The sequence below is a fragment of the Diadema antillarum genome, unplaced genomic scaffold, assembly GCF_040938485.1.
Source record: "Diadema antillarum isolate AM-2024a unplaced genomic scaffold, OU_Dant_1.0 seq00001878_RagTag, whole genome shotgun sequence".
NCBI lineage: Eukaryota > Metazoa > Echinodermata > Echinoidea > Diadematoida > Diadematidae > Diadema > Diadema antillarum.
Window position 1 is genome coordinate 237,200 of NW_027272546.1, and position 24,634 is coordinate 261,833.

The window sequence follows — 24,634 nt, forward strand, 5'->3', positions numbered from 1 at the left end:
TATATATATATATATATTATACATATTAATATATATATATATATATATATATATATATGTGTGTGTGTGTGTGTGTGTGTGTGTGTGTGTGTGTGTGTGTGTGTATTAATGTACCAGCATACATGAACGGTATTCATTACGACAAGACAATATGGAAATCTGTGTACGATCTCTGGTTCTCATGTACCAACCGACACACACAAGCACATACGCACATGATTACATCGTATATACACAAAATAATGAGCGTGCACCCACACAGAGATAAGTAAAATATTAATGCGGGAAAGAGCAACTTTCGATGGCAAGGTTTTTTTTTATTTATTTTTTTATCAGTCGAATTAGCACAAAACACATTTTCTTGGCACAGGATGATAATATCGTAATTATGTTTTCATGAAAAAAACCCAACAGATCCTCTTATGAGAAAAAACTTACCTTTTCCACACAAATGACATGACATGCAGACTCATGACGGCTATGTCTTAACATATAATCGCCGAACAACGTAACTTGAACATACTGTATGAAACACTTTGACTGAACTGTCATTTTTTTATTTCTGGCTGTTTAGTCTGCTGTTAGCACAATATACCTCACATGGACGCATGTAGGAGAACAGAGGATGGCACGTGTACTCTGGTACATGATAAATGGGACTTACATAATTATACATGTTTAGCTTTGCATCCCCACTTGCGAATTTCAAATTATGTAGGGCCTACAAGCTCTCGATCTCCAAGGCTGATATATACATATAGAGTCAAAATACTTAAATTTGTACTTTGGTTTTAAGCAACCTCTCACTTCATCCAACCAATTATGTAAAACACAGCTGTCTTTTCTTACTTAAGCTTCACAACAAAATTGGTAATGATAATAATGATTATTTTCAACAAAGAATATGAAGTGTGTTTTTTTCTTTTGCGTACGGTCGTGAACAAAAATTGAAATATGGCCAGTATGGGAACACTTTTCGTTATTAAAAACAAGACGACCATAAGCTCCGTCATCTTTCTCGCATAGACCGATGTCACTAACTATTGTCACACGAATACAAAGTAAAGAACAAAAACAAACAGGAATATTGACTCCCTTCAGAATAATTCGTCAGTCAATTCTAGAAATATCAAATGTGATGTCAGCTGTAAAAGACTAGCCATCACTCAGGATATGGTTTATCAATGGAGAACTATGATGTGCATGGAGAGTAGACCCTGTACCATTTGTCGGGATGAATGATTTTTACCGACTGTTGCGATAGATAACTTGCGCAGGTGCATCGAACAAATAAACAAAACAAATGAAACTAAAGCAAGATGATAGCAGTATAATCAGAGAAGACAATAAAATAATGGAAGGCAGGTGAAAGGCTGATGACAAGTACTGCGCCAAACAATGAAAACCTCGGAAAACGTGTGAATATTACACACACACACACACACACACATACACTCCCTCTCTATCTCTGTCCGTTGCATGTCAAGACATAACGTTTGGCAGTGGTTGTTGGGCTTTGCTTTTCACTCATTATGCTTTCATTTATTTTTTTTTTAATTCAGGAGGAATTGGAGGTTTGCTACTTCAGGATTACAAAATGTTTAGTAAAGCGTAATCATGATAAATTTATTCAAATGAATGTTATAAGTGTTATTGACATACAGACAGAGTTTCTTTTTATATATCACAGAAGGATGTACAACGACACGCATGTATTACGCATTCAGACTGTATTTAGACTATTGACGCGTGGCTTACACATAAACATTTATCATGCATATTCTGTAAAGGAAGAAAATAAAACATAACATATTAACATTTGAATTTTTTTTCGAGTGCTACGAATTTTCATGGATTACAAGAGGAGTTGTGTATGGCGTTAGTATTTAATAACTTGTTGTATTGAACCATCAATGAAAAAGTAATAGATCGCATTCCCGGACACTGCATAGTTCATCAGCAAAGAAAACACAAAGAAAACTCATCAATAATTTCAAGGGCAATGTCATAAGCCGTCATTTTGGTGTACAAAGCCTATGGGGTTGTAACGGGGGAGGGGTCAGAGGCAAAAAAAGCGTTCCGCTTTGAAGATAACTAAATTGATGTCAAGATAAACCTATGGAAGTTGTAGTCTGATATCTCCTTCACACATTCTAATCGATTTCATAAGATGAAAAGTTGTTTCAGGTCCGTAGAATTCATAATTTCAAGAGCAATGTCATAAGCCGTCATTTTCGTGTACAAAGCCTAAGGGGTTATAGCCGGGGAGGGGTCAGAGGCAAAAAAAGCGTTCCGCTTTGAAGATAACTAAATTGATGTCAAGATAAACCTATAGAAGTTGTAGTCTGATATCTCCTTCACACATTCTAAGCGATTTCGTAAGATGAAAAGTTGTTTCAGGTCCGTAGAATTCATAATTTCAAGAGCAATGTCATAAGCCGTCAGTTTGGTGTACAAAGCATATGGGGTTATAGCCGGGGAGGGGTCAGAGGCAAAAAAAGCGTTCCGCTTTGAAGATAAGTAAATTGATGTCAAGATAAACCTATAGAAGTTGTAGTCTGATAATATCTCCTTCACACATTCTAATCGATTTCATGAGATGAAAAGTTGTTTCAGGTCCGTAGAATTCATAATTTCAAGGGCAATGTTATAAGCCGTCATTTTCGTGTACAAAGCATAAGGGGTTGTAACGGGGAAGGGGTCAGAGGCAAAAAAAGCGTTCCGCTTTGAAGATAACTAAATTGATGTCAAGATAAACCTATAGAAGTTGTAGTCTGATATCTCCTTCACACATTCTAATCGATTTCATGAGACGAAAAGTTGTTTCAGGTCCGTAGAATTCATAATTTCAAGGGCAATGTCATAAGCCGTCATTTTGGTGTACAAAGCCTATGGGGTTGTAACGGGGGAGGGGCCAGAGGCAAAAAAAGCGTTCCACTTTGAAGATAACTAAATTGATGTCAAGATAAACCTATAGAAGTTGTAGTCTGAGTTTATCTCCTTCACATATTCTAATCGATTTCATGAGATGAAAAGTTGTTTCAGGTCCGTAGAATTCATAATTTCAAGAGCAATGTCATAAGCCGTCATTTTGGTGTACAAAGCCTATGGGGTTATAGCCGGGGAGGGGTCAGAGGCAAAAAAAGCGTTCCGCTTTGAAGATAACTAAATTGATGTCAAGATAAACTTATAGAAGTTGTAGTCTGATATCTCCTTCACACATTCTAAACGATTTCATAAGATGAAAAGTTGTTTCAGGTCCGTAGAATTCATAATTTCAAGAGCAATGTCATAAGCCGTCATTTTGGTGTACAAAGCATATGGGGTTATAGCCGGGGAGGGGTCAGAGGCAAAAAAAGCGTTCCGCTTTGAAGATAAGTAAATTGATGTCAAGATAAACCTATAGAAGTTGTAGTCTGATAATATCTCCTTCACACATTCTAATCGATTTCATGAGATGAAAAGTTGTTTCAGGTCCGTAGAATTCATAATTTCAAGAGGAATATCATAAGCCGTCATTTTGGTGTACAAAGCCTAAGGGGTTATAGCCGGGGAGGGGTCAGAGGCAAAAAAAGCGTTCCGCTTTGAAGATAACTAAATTGATGTCAAGATAAACCTATAGAAGTTGTAGTCTGATATCTCCTTCACACATTCTAATCAATTTCATACGACGAAAAGTTGTTTCAGGTCCGTAGAATTCATAATTTCAAGGGCAATGTCATAAGCCGTCATTTTGGTGTACAAAGCCTAAGGGGTTGTAACGGGGGAGGGGTCAGAGGCAAAAAAAGCGTTCCGCTTTGAAGATAAGTAAATTGATGTCAAGATAAACCTATAGAAGTTGTAGTCTGATATGTCCTTCACACATTCTAATCAATTTCATGAGATGAAAAGTTGTTTCAGGTCCGTAGAATTCATAATTTCAAGGGCAATGTCATAAGCCGTCATTTTCGTGTACAAAGCCTATGGGGTTATAGCCGGGGAGGGGTCAGAGGCAAAAAAAGCGTTCCACTTTGAAGATAACTAAATCGATGTCAAGATAAACCTATAGAAGTTGTAGTCTGATATCTCCTTCACACATTCTAATCGATTTCATAAGATGAAAAGTTGTCTCAGGTACGTAGAATTCATAATTTCAAGAGCAATGTCATAAGCCGTCATTTTGGTGTACAAAGCCTATGGGGTTATAGCCGGGGAGGGGTCAGAGGCAAAAAAAGCGTTCCGCTTTGAAGATAACTAAATTGATGTCAAGATAAACCTATAGAAGTTGTAGTCTGATATCTCCTTCACACATTGTAATCGATTTCATAAGACGAAAAGTTGTTTCAGGTCCGTAGAATTCATAATTTCAAGGGCAATGTCATAAGCCGTCATTTTGGTGTACAAAGCCTATGGGGTTGTAACGGGGGAGGGGTCAGAGGCAAAAAAAGCGTTCCGCTTTGAAGTTCAAGATAAACCTATAGAAGTTGTAGTCTGATATCTCCTTCACACATTCTAATCGATTTCATAAGACGAAAAGTTGTTTCAGGTCCGTAGAATTCATAATTTCAAGGGCAATGTCATAAGCCGTCATTTTGGTGTACAAAGCCTATGGGGTTGTAACGGGGGAGGGGTCAGAGGCAAAAAAAGCGTTCCACTTTGAAGATAACTAAATTGATGTCAAGATAAACTCATGGAAGTTGTAGTCTGATATCTCCTTCACACATTCTAATCGATTTCATACGACGAAAAGTTGTTTCAGGTCCGTAGAATTCATAATTTCAAGGGCAATGTTATAAGCCGTCATTTTGGTGTACAAAGCCTATGGGGTTATAGCCGGGGAGGGGTCAGAGGCAAAAAAAGCGTTCCGCTTTGAAGATAACTAAATTGATGTCAAGATAAACTTATAGAAGTTGTAGTCTGATATCTCCTTCACACATTCTAAACGATTTCATAAGATGAAAAGTTGTTTCAGGTCCGTAGAATTCATAATTTCAAGAGCAATGTCATAAGCCGTCATTTTGGTGTACAAAGCATATGGGGTTATAGCCGGGGAGGGGTCAGAGGCAAAAAAAGCGTTCCGCTTTGAAGATAAGTAAATTGATGTCAAGATAAACCTATAGAAGTTGTAGTCTGATAATATCTCCTTCACACATTCTAATCGATTTCATGAGATGAAAAGTTGTTTCAGGTCCGTAGAATTCATAATTTCAAGAGGAATATCATAAGCCGTCATTTTGGTGTACAAAGCCTAAGGGGTTATAGCCGGGGAGGGGTCAGAGGCAAAAAAAGCGTTCCGCTTTGAAGATAACTAAATTGATGTCAAGATAAACCTATAGAAGTTGTAGTCTGATATCTCCTTCACACATTCTAATCAATTTCATACGACGAAAAGTTGTTTCAGGTCCGTAGAATTCATAATTTCAAGGGCAATGTCATAAGCCGTCATTTTGGTGTACAAAGCCTAAGGGGTTGTAAAGGGGGAGGGGTCAGAGGCAAAAAAAGCGTTCCGCTTTGAAGATAAGTAAATTGATGTCAAGATAAACCTATAGAAGTTGTAGTCTGATATCTCCTTCACACATTCTAATCAATTTCATGAGATGAAAAGTTGTTTTAGGTCCGTAGAATTCATAATTTCAAGGGCAATGTCATAAGCCGTCATTTTCGTATACAAAGCCTATGGGGTTATAGCCGGGGAGGGGTCAGAGGCAAAAAAAGCGTTCCACTTTGAAGATAACTAAATCGATGTCAAGATAAACCTATAGAAGTTGTAGTCTGATATCTCCTTCACACATTCTAATCGATTTCATAAGATGAAAAGTTGTCTCAGGTACGTAGAATTCATAATTTCAAGAGCAATGTCATAAGCCGTCATTTTGGTGTACAAAGCCTTTGGGGTTATAGCCGGGGAGGGGTCAGAGGCAAAAAAAGCGTTCCGCTTTGAAGATAACTAAATTGATGTCAAGATAAACCTATAGAAGTTGTAGTCTGATATCTCCTTCACACATTGTAATCGATTTCATAAGACGAAAAGTTGTTTCAGGTCCGTAGAATTCATAATTTCAAGGGCAATGTCATAAGCCGTCATTTTGGTGTACAAAGCCTATGGGGTTGTAACGGGGGAGGGGTCAGAGGCAAAAAAAGCGTTCCGCTTTGAAGTTCAAGATAAACCTATAGAAGTTGTAGTCTGATATCTCCTTCACACATTCTAATCGATTTCATAAGACGAAAAGTTGTTTCAGGTCCGTAGAATTCATAATTTCAAGGGCAATGTCATAAGCCGTCATTTTGGTGTACAAAGCCTATGGGGTTGTAACGGGGGAGGGGTCAGAGGCAAAAAAAGCGTTCCACTTTGAAGATAACTAAATTGATGTCAAGATAAACTCATGGAAGTTGTAGTCTGATATCTCCTTCACACATTCTAATCGATTTCATAAGATGAAAAGTTGTTTCAGGTCCGTAGAATTCATAATTTCAAGGGCAATGTCATAAGCCGTCATTTTGGTGTACAAAGCCTATGGGGTTATAGCCGGGGAGGGGTCAGAGGCAAAAAAAGCGTTCCGATTTGAAGATAACTAAATTGATGTCAAGATAAACCCATAGAAGTTGTAGTCTGATATCTCCTTCACACATTCTAATCGATTTCATACGACGAAAAGTTGTTTCAGGTCCGTAGAATTCATAATTTCAAGGGCAATGTTATAAGCCGTCATTTTGGTGTACAAAGCCTATGGGGTTATAGCCGGGGAGGGGTCAGAGGCAAAAAAAGCGTTCCGCTTTGAAGATAACTAAATTGATGTCAAGATAAACTTATAGAAGTTGTAGTCTGATATCTCCTTCACACATTCTAAACGATTTCATAAGATGAAAAGTTGTTTCAGGTCCGTAGAATTCATAATTTCAAGAGCAATGTCATAAGCCGTCATTTTGGTGTACAAAGCATATGGGGTTATAGCCGGGGAGGGGTCAGAGGCAAAAAAAGCGTTCCGCTTTGAAGATAAGTAAATTGATGTCAAGATAAACCTATAGAAGTTGTAGTCTGATAATATCTCCTTCACACATTCTAATCGATTTCATGAGATGAAAAGTTGTTTCAGGTCCGTAGAATTCATAATTTCAAGAGGAATATCATAAGCCGTCATTTTGGTGTACAAAGCCTAAGGGGTTATAGCCGGGGAGGGGTCAGAGGCAAAAAAAGCGTTCCGCTTTGAAGATAACTAAATTGATGTCAAGATAAACCTATAGAAGTTGTAGTCTGATATCTCCTTCACACATTCTAATCAATTTCATACGACGAAAAGTTGTTTCAGGTCCGTAGAATTCATAATTTCAAGGGCAATGTCATAAGCGGTCATTTTGGTGTACAAAGCCTTTGGGGTTGTAACGGGGGAGGGGTCAGAGGCAAAAAAAGCGTTCCGCTTTGAAGATAACTAAATTGATGTCAAGATAAACCTATAGAAGTTGTAGTCTGATATCTCCTTCACACATTCTAATCGATTTCATAAGACGAAAAGTTGTTTCAGGTCCGTAGAATTCATAATTTCAAGGGCAATGTCATAAGCCGTCATTTTGGTGTACAAAGCCTAAAGGGGTTTTAACGGGGGAGGGGTCAGAGGCAAAAAAAGCGTTCCGCTTTGAAGATAACTAAATTGATGTCAAGATAAACCTATAGAAGTTGTAGTCTGATATCTCCTTCACACATTCTAATCGATTTCATACGACGAAAAGTTGTTTCAGGTCCGTAGAATTCATAATTTCAAGGGAAATGTCATAAGCCGTCATTTTGGTGTACAAAGCCTACGGGGTTGTAACGGGGGAGGGGTCAGAGGAAACAAAAGCGTTCCGCTTTGAAGATAACTAAATTGATGTCAAGATAAACCTATAGAAGTTGAAGTCTGATATCTCCTTCACACATTCTAATCGATTTCATAAGATGAAAAGTTGTTTCAGGTCCGTAGAATTCATAATTTCAAGAGCAATGTCATAAGCCGTCATTTTGGTGTACAAAGCCTATGGGGTTATAGCCGGGGAGGGGTCAGAGGCAAAAAAAGCGTTCCGCTTTGAAGATAACTAAATTGATGTCAAGATAAACCTATAGAAGTTGTAGTCTGATATCTCCTTCACACATTCTAATCGATTTCATAAGACGAAAAGTTGTTTCAGGTCCGTAGAATTCATAATTTCAAGGGCAATGTCATAAGCCGTCATTTTGGTGTACAAAGCCTTTGAGGTTGTAACGGGGGAGGGGTCAGAGGCAAAAAAAGCGCATGCTTTGAAGATAACTAAATTGATGTCAAGATAAACCTATAGAAGTTGTAGTCTGATATCTCCTTCACACATTCTAATCGATTTCATACGACGAAAAGTTGTTTCAAGTCCGTAGAATTCATAATTTCAAGGGCAATGTTATAAGCCGTCATTTTGGTGTACAAAGCCTAAGGGGTTATAGCCGGGGAGGGGTCAGAGGCAAAAAAAGCGTTCCGCTTTGAAGATAACTAAATTGATGTCAAGATAAACCTATAGAAGTTGTAGTCTGATATCTCCTTCACACATTCTAAGCGATTTCGTAAGATGAAAAGTTGTTTCAGGTCCGTAGAATTCATAATTTCAAGAGCAATGTCATAAGCCGTCATTTTGGTGTACAAAGCATATGGGGTTATAGCCGGGGAGGGGTCAGAGGCAAAAAAAGCGTTCCGCTTTGAAGATAAGTAAATTGATGTCAAGATAAACCTATAGAAGTTGTAGTCTGATAATATCTCCTTCACACATTCTAATCGATTTCATGAGATGAAAAGTTGTTTCAGGTCCGTAGAATTCATAATTTCAAGGGCAATGTTATAAGCCGTCATTTTCGTGTACAAAGCATAAGGGGTTGTAACGGGGAAGGGGTCAGAGGCAAAAAAAGCGTTCCGCTTTGAAGATAACTAAATTGATGTCAAGATAAACCTATAGAAGTTGTAGTCTGATATCTCCTTCACACATTCTAATCGATTTCATGAGACGAAAAGTTGTTTCAGGTCCGTAGAATTCATAATTTCAAGGGCAATGTCATAAGCCGTCATTTTGGTGTACAAAGCCTATGGGGTTGTAACGGGGGAGGGGCCAGAGGCAAAAAAAGCGTTCCACTTTGAAGATAACTAAATTGATGTCAAGATAAACCTATAGAAGTTGTAGTCTGAGTTTCTCTCCTTCACATATTCTAATCGATTTCATGAGATGAAAAGTTGTTTCAGGTCCGTAGAATTCATAATTTCAAGAGCAATGTCATAAGCCGTCATTTTGGTGTACAAAGCCTATGGGGTTATAGCCGGGGAGGGGTCAGAGGCAAAAAAAGCGTTCCGCTTTGAAGATAACTAAATTGATGTCAAGATAAACTTATAGAAGTTGTAGTCTGATATCTCCTTCACACATTCTAAACGATTTCATAAGATGAAAAGTTGTTTCAGGTCCGTAGAATTCATAATTTCAAGAGCAATGTCATAAGCCGTCATTTTGGTGTACAAAGCCTATGGGGTTATAGCCGGGGAGGGGTCAGAGGCAAAAAAAGCGTTCCACTTTGAAGATAACTAAATCGATGTCAAGATAAACCTATAGAAGTTGTAGTCTGATATCTCCTTCACACATTCTAATCGATTTCATAAGATGAAAAGTTGTCTCAGGTACGTAGAATTCATAATTTCAAGAGCAATGTCATAAGCCGTCATTTTGGTGTACAAAGCCTATGGGGTTATAGCCGGGGAGGGGTCAGAGGCAAAAAAAGCGTTCCGCTTTGAAGATAACTAAATTGATGTCAAGATAAACCTATAGAAGTTGTAGTCTGATATCTCCTTCACACATTCTAATCGATTTCATAAGACGAAAAGTTGTTTCAGGTCCGTAGAATTCATAATTTCAAGGGCAATGTCATAAGCCGTCATTTTCGTGTACAAAGCCTATGGGGTTGTAACGGGGGAGGGGTCAGAGGCAAAAAAAAGCGTTCCGCTTTGAAGTTCAAGATAAACCTATAGAAGTTGTAGTCTGATATCTCCTTCACACATTCTAATCGATTTCATAAGACGAAAAGTTGTTTCAGGTCCGTAGAATTCATAATTTCAAGGGCAATGTCATAAGCCGTCATTTTGGTGTACAAAGCCTATGGGGTTGTAACGGGGGAGGGGTCAGAGGCAAAAAAAGCGTTCCACTTTGAAGATAACTAAATTGATGTCAAGATAAACTCATGGAAGTTGTAGTCTGATATCTCCTTCACACATTCTAATCGATTTCATAAGATGAAAAGTTGTTTCAGGTCCGTAGAATTCATAATTTCAAGGGCAATGTCATAAGCCGTCATTTTGGTGTACAAAGCCTATGGGGTTATAGCCGGGGAGGGGTCAGAGGCAAAAAAAGCGTTCCGATTTGAAGATAACTAAATTGATGTCAAGATAAACCTATAGAAGTTGTAGTCTGATATCTCCTTCACACATTCTAATCGATTTCATACGACGAAAAGTTGTTTCAGGTCCGTAGAATTCATAATTTCAAGGGCAATGTTATAAGCTGTCATTTTGGTGTACAAAGCCTATGGGGTTATAGCCGGGGAGGGGTCAGAGGCAAAAAAAGCGTTCCGCTTTGAAGATAACTAAATTGATGTCAAGATAAACTTATAGAAGTTGTAGTCTGATATCTCCTTCACACATTCTAAACGATTTCATAAGATGAAAAGTTGTTTCAGGTCCGTAGAATTCATAATTTCAAGAGCAATGTCATAAGCCGTCATTTTGGTGTACAAAGCATATGGGGTTATAGCCGGGGAGGGGTCAGAGGCAAAAAAAGCGTTCCGCTTTGAAGATAAGTAAATTGATGTCAAGATAAACCTATAGAAGTTGTAGTCTGATAATATCTCCTTCACACATTCTAATCGATTTCATGAGATGAAAAGTTGTTTCAGGTCCGTAGAATTCATAATTTCAAGAGGAATATCATAAGCCGTCATTTTGGTGTACAAAGCCTAAGGGGTTATAGCCGGGGAGGGGTCAGAGGCAAAAAAAGCGTTCCGCTTTGAAGATAACTAAATTGATGTCAAGATAAACCTATAGAAGTTGTAGTCTGATATCTCCTTCACACATTCTAATCAATTTCATACGACGAAAAGTTGTTTCAGGTCCGTAGAATTCATAATTTCAAGGGCAATGTCATAAGCCGTCATTTTGGTGTACAAAGCCTATGGGGTTGTAACGGGGGAGGGGTCAGAGGCAAAAAAAGCGTTCCGCTTTGAAGATAACTAAATTGATGTCAAGATAAACCTATAGAAGTTGTAGTCTGATATCTCCTTCACACATTCTAATCGATTTCATAAGACGAAAAGTTGTTTCAGGTCCGTAGAATTCATAATTTCAAGGGCAATGTCATAAGCCGTCATTTTGGTGTACAAAGCCTAAAGGGGTTTTAACGGGGGAGGGGTCAGAGGCAAAAAAAGCGTTCCGCTTTGAAGATAACTAAATTGATGTCAAGATAAACCTATAGAAGTTGTAGTCTGATATCTCCTTCACACATTCTAATCGATTTCATAAGACGAAAAGTTGTTTCAGGTCCGTAGAATTCATAATTTCAAGGGCAATGTCATAAGCCGTCATTTTGGTGTACAAAGCCTATGGGGTTGTAACGGGGGAGGGGTCAGAGGCAAAAAAAGCGATCCGCTTTGAAGTTCAAGATAAACCTATAGAAGTTGTAGTCTGATATCTCCTTCACACATTCTAATCGATTTCATAAGACGAAAAGTTGTTTCAGGTCCGTAGAATTCATAATTTCAAGGGCAATGTCATAAGCCGTCATTTTGGTGTACAAAGCCTTTGGGGTTGTAACGGGGGAGGGGTCAGAGGCAAAAAAAAGCGTTCCGCTTTGAAGATAACTAAATTGATGTCAAGATAAACCTATAGAAGTTGTAGTCTGATATCTCCTTCACACATTCTAATCGATTTCATAAGATGCAAAGTTTTTTCAGGTCCGTAAAATTCATAATTTCAAGAGCAATGTCATAAGCCGTCATTTTGGTGTACAAAGCCTATGGGGTTGTAGCGGGGGAGGGGTCAGAGGCAAAAAAAGCTTTCCGCTTTGAAGATAACTAAATCGATGTCAAGTTAAACCTATAGAAGTTGTAGTCTGATATCTCCTTCACACATTCTAATCGATTTCATAACACGAAAAGTTGTTTCAGGTCCGTAGAATTCATAATTTCAAGGGCAATGTCATAAGCCGTCATTTTCGTGTACAAAGCATATGGGGTTATAGCCGGGGAGGGGTCAGAGGCAAAAAAAGCGTTCCGCTTTGAAGATAACTAAATTGATGTCAAGATAAACCCATAGAAGTTGTAGTCTGATATCTCCTTCACACATTCTAATCGATTTCATAAGATGAAAAGTTGTTTCAGGTCCGTAGAATTCATAATTTCAAGAGCAATGTCATAAGTCGTCATTTTGGTGTACAAAGCCTATGGGGTTGTAACGGGGGAGGGGTCAGAGGCAAAAAAAAGCTTTCCGCTTTGAAGATAACTAAATTGATGTCAAGTCAAACCTATAGAAGGTGTAGTCTGATATCTCCTTCACACATTCTATCGATTTCATCAGACGAAAAGTTGTTTCAGGTCCGTAGAATTCATAATTTCAAGGGCAATGTCATAAGCCGTCATTTTCGTGTACAAAGCCTATGGGGTTATAGCCGGGGAGGGGTCAGAGGCAAAAAAAGCTTTCCGCTTTGAAGATAACTAAATTGATGTCAAGTTAAACCTATAGAAGTTGTAGTCTGATATCTCTATACTTCTATAGGTTTAACCTGACGTCAATTTAGTTATCTTCAAAGCGGAAAGCTTTTTTTCCTTTTACCACTCCCCCGTTACAACCCCATAGGCTTTGTACACCAAAATGACGGCTTATGACATTGCTCTTGAAATTATGAATTCTACGGACCTGAAACAACTTTTTGTCTTATGAAATCGATTAGAATGTGTGAAGGAGATATCAGACTACAACTTCTATGGGTTTATCTTGACATCAATTTAGTTATCTTCAAAGCGGAACGCTTTTTTTGCCTCTGACCCCTCCCCGGCTATAACCCCATAGGCTTTGTACACCAAAATGACGGCTTATGACATTGCCCTCGAAATTATGAATTCTACGGACCTGAAACAACTTTTTGTCTTATGAAATCGATTAGAATGTGTGAAGGAGATATCAGACTACAACTTCTATGGGTTTATCTTGACATCAATTTAGTTATCTTCAAAGCGGAACGCTTTTTTTGCCTCTGACCCCTCCCCGGCTATAACCCCATAGGCTTTGTACACCAAAATGACGGCTTATGACATTGCCCTTGAAATTATGAATTCTACGGACCTGAAACAACTTTTTGTCTTATGAAATCGATTAGAATGTGTGAAGGAGATATCAGACTACAACTTCTATGGGTTTATCTTGACATCAATTTAGTTATCTTCAAAGCGGAACGCTTTTTTTGCCTCTGACCCCTCCCCGGCTATAACCCCATAGGCTTTGTACACCAAAATGACGGCTTATGACATTGCCCTTGAAATTATGAATTCTACGGACCTGAAACAACTTTTTGTCTTATGAAATCGATTAGAATGTGTGAAGGAGATATCAGACTACAACTTCTATGGGTTTATCTTGACATCAATTTAGTTATCTTCAAAGCGGAACGCTTTTTTTGCCTCTGACCCCTCCCCGGCTATAACCCCATAGGCTTTGTACACCAAAATGACGGCTTATGACATTGCCCTTGAAATTATGAATTCTACGGACCTGAAACAACTTTTTGTCTTATGAAATCGATTAGAATGTGTGAAGGAGATATCAGACTACAACTTCTATGGGTTTATCTTGACATCAATTTAGTTATCTTCAAAGCGGAACGCTTTTTTTGCCTCTGACCCCTCCCCGGCTATAACCCCATAGGCTTTGTACACCAAAATGACGGCTTATGACATTGCCCTTGAAATTATGAATTCTACGGACCTGAAACAACTTTTTGTCTTATGAAATCGATTAGAATGTGTGAAGGAGATATCAGACTACAACTTCTATGGGTTTATCTTGACATCAATTTAGTTATCTTCAAAGCGGAACGCTTTTTTTGCCTCTGACCCCTCCCCGGCTATAACCCCATAGGCTTTGTACACCAAAATGACGGCTTATGACATTGCCCTTGAAATTATGAATTCTACGGACCTGAAACAACTTTTTGTCTTATGAAATCGATTAGAATGTGTGAAGGAGATATCAGACTACAACTTCTATGGGTTTATCTTGACATCAATTTAGTTATCTTCAAAGCGGAACGCTTTTTTTGCCTCTGACCCCTCCCCGGCTATAACCCCTTAGGCTTTGTACACCAAAATGACGGCTTATGACATTGCCCTTGAAATTATGAATTCTACGGACCTGAAACAACTTTTTGTCTTATGAAATCGATTAGAATGTGTGAAGGAGATATCAGACTACAACTTCTATGGGTTTATCTTGACATCAATTTAGTTATCTTCAAAGCGGAACGCTTTTTTTGCCTCTGACCCCTCCCCGGCTATAACCCCATAGGCTTTGTACACCAAAATGACGGCTTATGACATTGCCCTTGAAATTATGAATTCTACGGACCTGAAACAACTTTTTGTCTTATGAAATCGATTAGAATGTGTGAAGGAGATATCAGACTACAACTTCTATGGGTTTATCTTGACATCAATTTAGTTATCTTCAAAGCGGAACGCTTTTTTTGCCTCTGACCCCTCCCCGGCTATAACCCCATAGGCTTTGTGCACACATATTTTGACGGGCTCCAAGCATTAGTTCAGCTTGTAAATTTCATTTCGCCTATTTTTTCTGTTTTATCATCGTATAATTTTAGTTTTAAGTTTTTTCTTCTTTTATAATATTTTAGATTACATTTGTTTCAATTTCTTTCTTTTTCTTTGATAATATCATTTAGCATTCTTTACAACATACTTTATATTCAAATTGGATATTGTGTGTGTTTGTGACAGCTCGCCTGGAGAAAAACAAGACAGAGCTTTGATGAATCTAAAAACTACATATGCAGAACGTAATTAAATACATGTGCAGTTGTATTGTACATTGGGAATTTCTCGCTAAAATAATATTGGCGAATACTTTACATGAGAAAGCAACTAGGCCTATGTTGGCAGGTTGGTTGTGAGTTGTATTCTAATTTTCCCATTTTTCGCACAATACTCATACTATAAGTGGGGCATAATTCGCCACTTTCATTTTATCCCATTGCATATAGTGCAACAACTCATAATCTCACTTTGGACGGCTTCCGATCCATTTTTGGTCATTCTTCACAAGTTTTAACCAATGTCATCCTTACAGTATTAGCTGTCGAAGCAGGGGCAGACGCACCATCACAGATTAGCAGAAATCAACCATGACTTTAAAGGGAAAGATTAAACTAAAACTGAAAATGCTATGATTTTGTTTAATTGCTCCTTGGTTTAAACGGGCACCGACACTTTATTAGTTTGATTAATTTCAATCAAACTTTATCAGAATCATCTTTGGCTTATCTAACATTTAATGAAGGATAGGTAAGGTATATTCATTAACTCTTTTCTGCCATGACACAAACCCCTTTGTGCCACGTTCTTCTGAGACACCAACATTGTCATACTTTGGAGAAAACATTCCGGGTTTTTTATATCCATGCGAATTTTCATAGATTTCTGCTAAGATGGACATGAGTTATTGTGGTGAACAAAATTGAGGATAACATGCCAGGCTTCGCTTTGATGTAAATTGTATATAACACATACATGATTGCGTTCTTTTAAAATGACCAGCAGTTGTAGGCCTATTGCTGTGAAGTCATGACTTTTGCACACAAAACAGTGAGAGAAACTTAGAATTTACAGGCAAATCCAGGACAGAATACTGCTTGCTGGACAATTCCCACAAAAAAAAAAAAAATGCAAGCTTAATGTAAGAGGAACAGAATCCCGAGAAACGCTTTAATTGTACTGTGGTATTTGGCGATTTATAGATTGGTTTGGGCGGATTTGTGGGTTTGAGCAGAATATGCGAAGTTGGCACGCCATTGACTGAGTCGGGCGTGCGAACGTGGCACATAAGAGTTAACTGCCCACATTTTGTATTATCATGCGTTTAGGAAAAAGTGGAATTCTATAGCTCACAGCGACTTTACCCGAACATAGTGAGTCCTATCCACCACTGCATGGCCAATCGCAACCACTCATTCTGGAATTAAAAGACTGCCTACAATTCATATTGTGGCAAGTATTCACAATCTTTCGCCAATGATATTCTTTAAACATTGGCTATCAAAATTTAATGAGAGGAACCATCTTTGACTAATCTAATAGAAAATGAGAGATAAATAAGCTTTCTGGTGTAGCTGCCTTAATTTCCAAGAACCATTCTGTAGAAAAAAAAAATCATTATTTTCTATCTCTCAGCAACTTACCAGAAGACAGTAGATTTAGGATTATTTTCCCAGCACAACAAGATATTTCCGACTTTGAACGGCTGCCATTTATTCACATTTTTCCAGTCTTCACAAACGTTGGCCAATCAAGTATTTCATATCACGGAACCAGGCCTACCTTCTTTAACGGGAACTTTTGAACAATTACCGAATATGCACTAACTCCCATCCACTCCGCCGACCCTTTATGCTTTTTCTGATTTCATCTAAACATTGTCAGAAAAAATATTTAATAAAATCAACAGGAAATTAGGAATCTACAAGATGCCCAGTTAATTCCTTTTAGGAATGCATTATGGAAGGCATCATAATATCACTGGACAAGACAAAAATGAAATTCTTCCTAAGTAGCTTCTTCTTCTTCTTCTTCTTTTTTGTTGTTGTCCTTTTATAGCCCACAAACTCATTTCTGTCTCCGAATGACCGTCATACATAATATTTTCGCCAATCTTTGCAGACTTTTATTAAAATCATCTATTATGTATGTGGTATGTGTATGTGGTATGCTTTTGCATTGGGTGGATACGTGTCAGTGTTTTGGGTGCGCAGCCGCACACAGACGCTCTGGGTGTGGATATTGTGTAGGGGTGACAGCCGCAGAGCTACTATAGTACTGTACATAGCCCTCATGGTTCAGCTGTACACGTGTGATGTGGGCGTGTATGAGGCGTGGGTAGGTGCGGGTGTGTCTGTGTGTGTGTGCGTTTGTGTGTGCTTGTGTGTGTGTGTGTGTGTGTGTGTCTGTGTGTGTGTGTGTGGGTGTGGGTTTGCGTGTATTGTTTTTTAGTGTTGGGTGGGTGGGGTCCCGACCCATGCATGCTTTTTGCGTGTAATAAGACAAGTCATGTACCGGTACATGTGCAGGGACCAAGTGCAATATTTTGATTATTACAATACATGTACTTCCTGTACTTGTTTAGTGTTATATTACTTGTCTCTCAGTTATGTATACATATATATTTATTTTCCTTTACACGTGAAATTTTCAATGGAGACTGTTGTAAAGATTTTTATGCCGTAGTGCATGACAACAAATGATCTGAATCTGAATCTGAATCTGAATCTGAATCTATTAAGTATTTGCTATAGAATGTGTGGGGGTGGACACAATTCAAAGGGAAGTTTACACACAGGCAAAAAGAAACAGACTTCTTCCATTTTTGCTTTTATTTGAAAAAAAAAAATGAAGGAAAATTTGTCTGGCACAGCTCTTATTGATACATATCCTGCAAATCTGGTGAAAATCCCAGATCATCTGTTCTTGAGATCCGTAAGATTTTATACTTTCGACCTACCAATCCCCAAATAAAATCGTTTCTACATAAGTAAGACACCTTGCGAGGTAAGTGAAAATCCTGATCATCAGAGCTGCCAAGTCTCACGCATTCTGCGTGAGACTCAAGCATTTAGGGGTCATCTCACGATCTCACGCATGGCACCCATTTTTCTCACTCATCGGGCGAAGTCTGCAACTTGGGCCTATAATAATGAGCATAGCTCAAAAGATTTAAGTGATAGTTACAAATGAAGGTAAATTCCCTTTTGTCTTTAAAAAATAAGTAAAAAATAGTCACTTCTCAAGACATTAAGTATGCACCTGATCGCACCACGAAGAGCTAAAAATTGAAAAAGCTCCCTTCCGTGGGAGGCTACAGGGGGAAAAAACCCCTCCCACACCCTCGCTCGCGCGCACATTCGCATGTCGAGATGCCGAGTCATGAAAATCTCACTCATAAAATTGTTTTGAACTTGGCATCCCTGGATCATTCGTTCTTGAACTGTACTGTAGGAGATTCAGCTTAAAGGGTGTGTACAGTTTTGGTTGAGGTGAGGATTTACCTTTTAATGTTTTGCATGATATTCAGAAACCACTCTATGAGATGCCAAAGAGCAAGCAATTGTAAGGGGTAGGCCCTATCGACAGTTTGAAATGCCCGAGATATCCAAAAACAAGGTGAAACAAAGAGATCCTAATAAAAGGCGTGGTCTGTCATCTTTTATAATTATCACTTTTTTTTTGTTGATATCTCAGCCATTTCAAAACACATCATTTACATCCAAATAAACGTTGAATCCTTTTCAAAATTACATGCTCTTTCACATTTCATCAGATGTATCTCATTATCTCACTTAGGAATGTGCAAAACAATAACATGAATCCCCACCTCAACCAGTACTCCTTCTCATTGTACGTTTCTACAAACACTTCAGGAACCTGTGACCTTTGACCGCAATTCTCGTGAACCCTGAAAGTTTGATGAAAATCTAATGATGATCTGTTCTTAAAGGGAAGGTAAACCCAAAGAGCAATGTGGATTGAGTAAAACCAGCAACATAAGTAGAAAACATCAGTGAAAGTTTGAGAAAAATCGGACAATCGATGCAAAAGTTATGAATTTTTAAAGTTTTGGTGTTGGAACCGCTGGATGAGGAGACTACTAGAGGTTATGACGTATGAAAGGACAACAATACAAAGAGAATATAAAGGAAATTCAACAAAAATTCATTTTTCTAGCATTATGAAAGATCACTTGACTAACCGCTTTCAGGAAGCAGGGGGAATCATTGCTACCCTTAACATATGTCAGTATCAAGTTGACAGAATTTGTAATTTTCATGAAAAATGGATTGTTGTAGAATTTTCTTTATATTTTCTTTGTATTGTTGTCCACTCATACGTCATAACTACTCGTAGTCTCCTCTTCCAGCGGTTCCAACACCAAAACTTTAAAAATTCATAACTTCTGCATCAATTGTCTGATTTTCTTCAAACTTTCACTGATGTGTTCTACTAATGTAGCTGCTTTTACTCAATCCACATTGTTCTTAGGGTTTATCTTCCCTTTAAGTTATTACACTGAGAGATTTATCTTTATAAAGCCCCCCTACCAGATTTTCGTTTGCCACTCCTTCGCCCTTCATCCGATTTCAACCAAATTTGGTGACTTTTCCTAAAATCTTATTGCAAACATTTTGATATATAATTTAGCTATATTTGATGTTGCTGGTTGCTATGGCAACCATAAACTGACAACCATGTCAGTCAGATTTTACGTCTTTTTTCTGTTCCCATTTCATTTAACAGCAATACAGTGTATGAAATAGGTATTTTTGGCTGAAATTTGCTGAAGGAGCAAAGTTCGAAGTAGTTATGATCCTGGAAAGTTTTTCTTATTATTTCCTTTGTTTTTATGTGACAAAGGCATAAAACAATAGATATAAGAGAAATAATTGGAAACAATGATATTTTCTAAAGATTGCCTTATATTTTGAGTTATTTTAATTCCTTCACCCAATGTATGCCTCTAATATCATTAGTTTATCATATTATCAATGTGCAATCTCAAAATTCCAGTATTATGCAAACCCATATGAAATGTCATAACTATACATGTACCCATCCCAAACATTTCATCTCAGGTCTCATAATGTATCACTATGTTGATATGAATAGCGCCCCCATATGGTGACCTTGAGAAATTTCAACCATAACAAATAATACAATTCCACTTGCTTATCATTTGTGGCAAATATGAAAATGATTGGTGTATAATATGACATATATAATGGGGATGAAGAAATTATACAGAAAAATCATGTTTTTAGCGTATTTCCTATGTATTTCTTTATATTTTGGTAAATAGCGCCCTCCATGGGTGACCTTGTGAAAATTCAAATGTACGGTCATGTAGAGTATGAGTTACTCTACCCACGTGCCAAATATGACGATGATACATCAAATAATAAAACAGTTATTTACTGGGGGGCACAATGTGCCCCCCCCCCCCCTTGGGCCTGCGAGGGGTCAAAATAGCTTGGGCTTAATAGGGTTAGGCCCTAATCATTTTAGGATCCCATCGACCTTTGTCCCCAAAGTGATATTTTTTCTTACTTCGTTGAGAACAAACCCTGGAAGTGTGGTGAAAATTCTTCACAATTACCATTACGATCGGCCATGATCAAAACAGCCGCCATTTTCCTGTGGTTCTTGGCCGCTTAAAGCCACCATACATAGGCGATGTCGGCGGATTGTGCGCTCACTTCAGTAGGGAGTGCAAGTACATTTTGTATACCAGGCGAATGCGTGCGCGCGCCGATGATGCTCAGCGATCGACGAACGAGTCTCGGTACATCGCTATTTTCTAGTGCATCTGGCAATATTTGTGGTTGTAAATTCAATTTTGAACGCTGCATTCGATCTGTAATAATGGCACTCAGAAGCTGAAACATGTAAGAATACCGTTAAACAATTTATATGATCAAATGATGTCGTTATAGGGTCACAATTGTCTTGTGCCCCTAAACTCAGGAGTACCCTTTGCTCTGCTGCAGCTGAGAGCAGGATTATCGTGCTATACATTATTACATATTGCATCGCAGAAAATTGCCATGATCGTGGCGCAAAGTGTGAGAAAGTTGGCAGTAGTCTGTGATATAATAGATTCCATTTTTGAACATCCTAGCTCCCGCCAGCTCACCACAACAGTTACGTGAATATTTTCATGCCTCTTCATCCATCCCGATCCCTCGCATCCCGATCCGACCCTATCACAAATCGCACAAACCAACCACACGGGCGAGGCTTGTGTGTGAGCGTCTGGTCAGGCTCGTTAAACGGTAACTGTGTAGACGAAATTAACACTAACAGACTGACGAATCGGGGTTAGATTTTGATTTTTTTATTATCATTTCGCAGAATAATTTCACCAAGGCCACGAGTGGACATATGCTCTCTGCAACAGGTTAATTAGCGATTTCCTGCTTAAGATATAACACAAAATTCATTCATTTAAAATTATGATTGAAGCACGGAAGTTTACCACTCGTTGTGTTCCGTTGTGTGCCAGTGCACAGCACCCTGATTGTCTAGGGTCTGCTCGCACTCGATCACGCCGCGCCGCACGGGGAAGGGCGTAAGAGCAACAATGTGGCGTACCGTAAGAGCTTTTATCACGCACACGCACGTTGACACATTCACACACACTGCATGCATCCCAACGCGAAATCTCACACACATGAACACAGTACAGTGCCGGAAGACCCGCTGTCGACCCGCGGTGCCTGATGGGTACTCGAATTGGCCCGCACTGCTCGATTAGGGTAAAATCTCGCACCGATAATATAGGGCCGTAAAGTGCACAATTGCCCGCACGGCACCGGTCTCGCCACCAGCAGCTCGCTCACGCATCACTGTGGCAGAGCTGAGCAGCGCCATGCCCATGCCCACTCTCGGCGAGGCATCGGGCGGCGCGGGGCACCCGCGCGAACGGCACAGAGGGAGCAGCCAGCCACTCCGTACCCGTATCCCCAGTAGAGAAGAAATCAAATTATGTAGCAGATCATTCGATGTGAACTACATGAAGGTCAATATATGCATTTGATTTTAACTGTTAAATGTTTTGTTGTTGCTGTTGTTGTTGCTGATTTTATGTATAGATCTGCGTTCTACTCAAAAGTTATTTCTGTCCAATAAATGTTACCGGTACCTTTTTTCTTAATAAAAACAAACAAGCAAAAGTCAAGGGGTGAGTCTGTTTATGGGCATTACCGTGGAAATTAATAAATTGTTTGATATCCAGTGGTCAGTTATTTGACCTGTAGATATGGACGGTTTGGTTGAATGGTTGATATCATGAAACCGGTAATGAAATGTAGTGCTAGCTAGATTGGCCTTGTTTATGATTGTAGGGCCTACCTTTTGTGTGTACTTTCAAAAATAAAAAGGAATTGTTTTTGTTTTGATGACATTGCCATTTTTGCCATGGGAATCCTTACCCTAATTCAAGAGAAAAATCCTCTGCCACCTGTACCTGCACGATCTAATGGCCAACCGTCAAGTTCTTTTTCTTTTTTTTACGCAAAAAACAATAAAACAAAACAAAACAAAAAATCCATTGTGTATTATGTTCACCATGGGCCTAGTTATTGGAATGAACTTCCCAATATGCTGCACCGCACCACCTTCTTTCAAACATACTCTTACAGTCTTAGGCTGCGTTCACATAGGAGTATACTATTCGGGTATACGGTGCTCGTTTTCGAGGGCACACAAATATACTAGGTGTTTCAAAAAACATTTCCCACTTTTGATTCTTAATAATTCATAAACTATATATCAGATAACACTGTCATTGATATGAGTAATAGCTGAATAGTGTACAATTTGGTTGAAGGTAGTTTGAATATGAAAACTTAAATCAGTTTCATGAAATCCATGATTAATTTCACAGTCAGGTTCCAGATTTTGCTCTATTTTCAACCCTCTGTACAAAATTTCACTTTGCACAGGAGTCAATGGATGTGTATGGGAGTGTGTGGTTAACACCCTGACAATGGTACTAAACAATGGTTAGGGTTTGAATGCTTCATTATTTATTCATGAGAAATTCCACTATCACAACTAGTCTTTATTCAGCCTCTGGCAGTATCTGTGTAAAGTCAAACGCCTGCCGATACTGTCGTTGGGTCTCAACAGTGCTCTCCCTAAGTACTTCTGAAAAACGAAATTACAATGAATACCTTCTGTTCTATCGTAAACATGGTGACAGGAAGCAAAGAAAATCAATTAGAGTATACACTTGTGTAAATGGAACCTTAAATAAATCTACTGTGAAACATATCGCCGCAATGATAAATGCTGCTGAACTCTTTACTAAAAATGATTTATTTTATCAAAAAGCGAAAAATTTGTAAGACTATTTAATTAGTAGACAGTTGTATTAAAATGAGGAACTTTAGATCATTTTGCTTTTATCCCAAATTTATTGATATGTGAAGCAAAAATTGAAAATGATTGCCAGCTGGAATGGAATGTGGTGTTTGCAAGCACATGGAAACGTGTGCTTCCTTTTTCCATGTGCATGCAGTTTACCCTTTACCGTGCATGAATCCAGACTAGCAGTGCCCAGGGCAATCCACATGAATTATTGATTAAGCATTCATGTGCCTGGGAGCACGAGATCTAGACTGACGCCTAGTCAACAGGTGGTTCAGGCATGTCCATTGTTCAGGGCCATTGTCAGCACACACTCACATACACATCATTGGTTCCTGTGCAAGGTTCAATTTTTGTACAGAGGGTTGAAATTTGACCAAAATCTGAAAATATCAGAAAAAAATAAAAGACAAAAAAAAAATCAGAAAAAAAAGAGTCAAGCAACCCCCTATATGCCCAGCCTTTAGCAGAAACCCTTGCCCTTTCACCTTGGCATTGGCTGGCGGTAGCACACCAGCTCAGCCCAATTCACGCGACGTTGTAGCAAAACACAGTTGAGTTGAAACAAGTTGCTCCCTCTCTAGCTCTCAGCTCAAAGTTCAAGACAATGGATAGGAAAATGCCAACTGACTACTGCATAGAATTTAGTACTCACGCGAGAAAATTGGGAAGTGCAGCAAATGACGCCTTTTCCTCCAATTTCAACCACCGCCCGTATCCGTAGCGACGTTTACGGAGTGGCTGGCTGCTCCCTCTGTGCCGTTCGCGCGGGTGCCCCGCGCCGCCCGATGCCTCGCCGAGAGTGGGCATGGGCATGGCGCTGCTCAGCTCTGCCACAGTGATGCGTGAGCGAGCTGCTGGTGGCGAGACCGGTGCGGTGCGGATACGGCAAAGATGAAATCATGCGAACAAATATCCAACATTTCACCAAACATGTGCAAAATTAAATTCCCTCGAAGATGAAATTAGTTGAAGGAACCCTGAATACACCTTCATACATGATAAAATTGATATTTTTACGGAGATTTACTGACAAAACAACAGCTAAAACTTAGCTGGGCCGAGTTAGCCCACCGCGCGAAATGAACGTGAACCTATGGGGATCGCGAACCGCGATAAAAACGTCTGAAATTTCATTTTTACGTCGTTGTATCCCCCAAAAGTTGGCAAATATTCTTTACAGAAACTACTGAGCACAATTCCATAAAAGTTACGGTTAAAAAAGACGTCACAAAGACAAAATAACCTCAAACACAGACAAGCGCTCACGATCACTATCGATACCAACGGGTGGGACAACTCGGCCCACCCTCGACGGGTGGGACGAGTTGTCCCGTGGGCCGAGTTAGCCCGGATCCTGTTGTATATATCCTGAAGATTACAGCATACGGGTACAAAACGTTCACGTGTGGATCTCCATTCTGCATTCTGCGT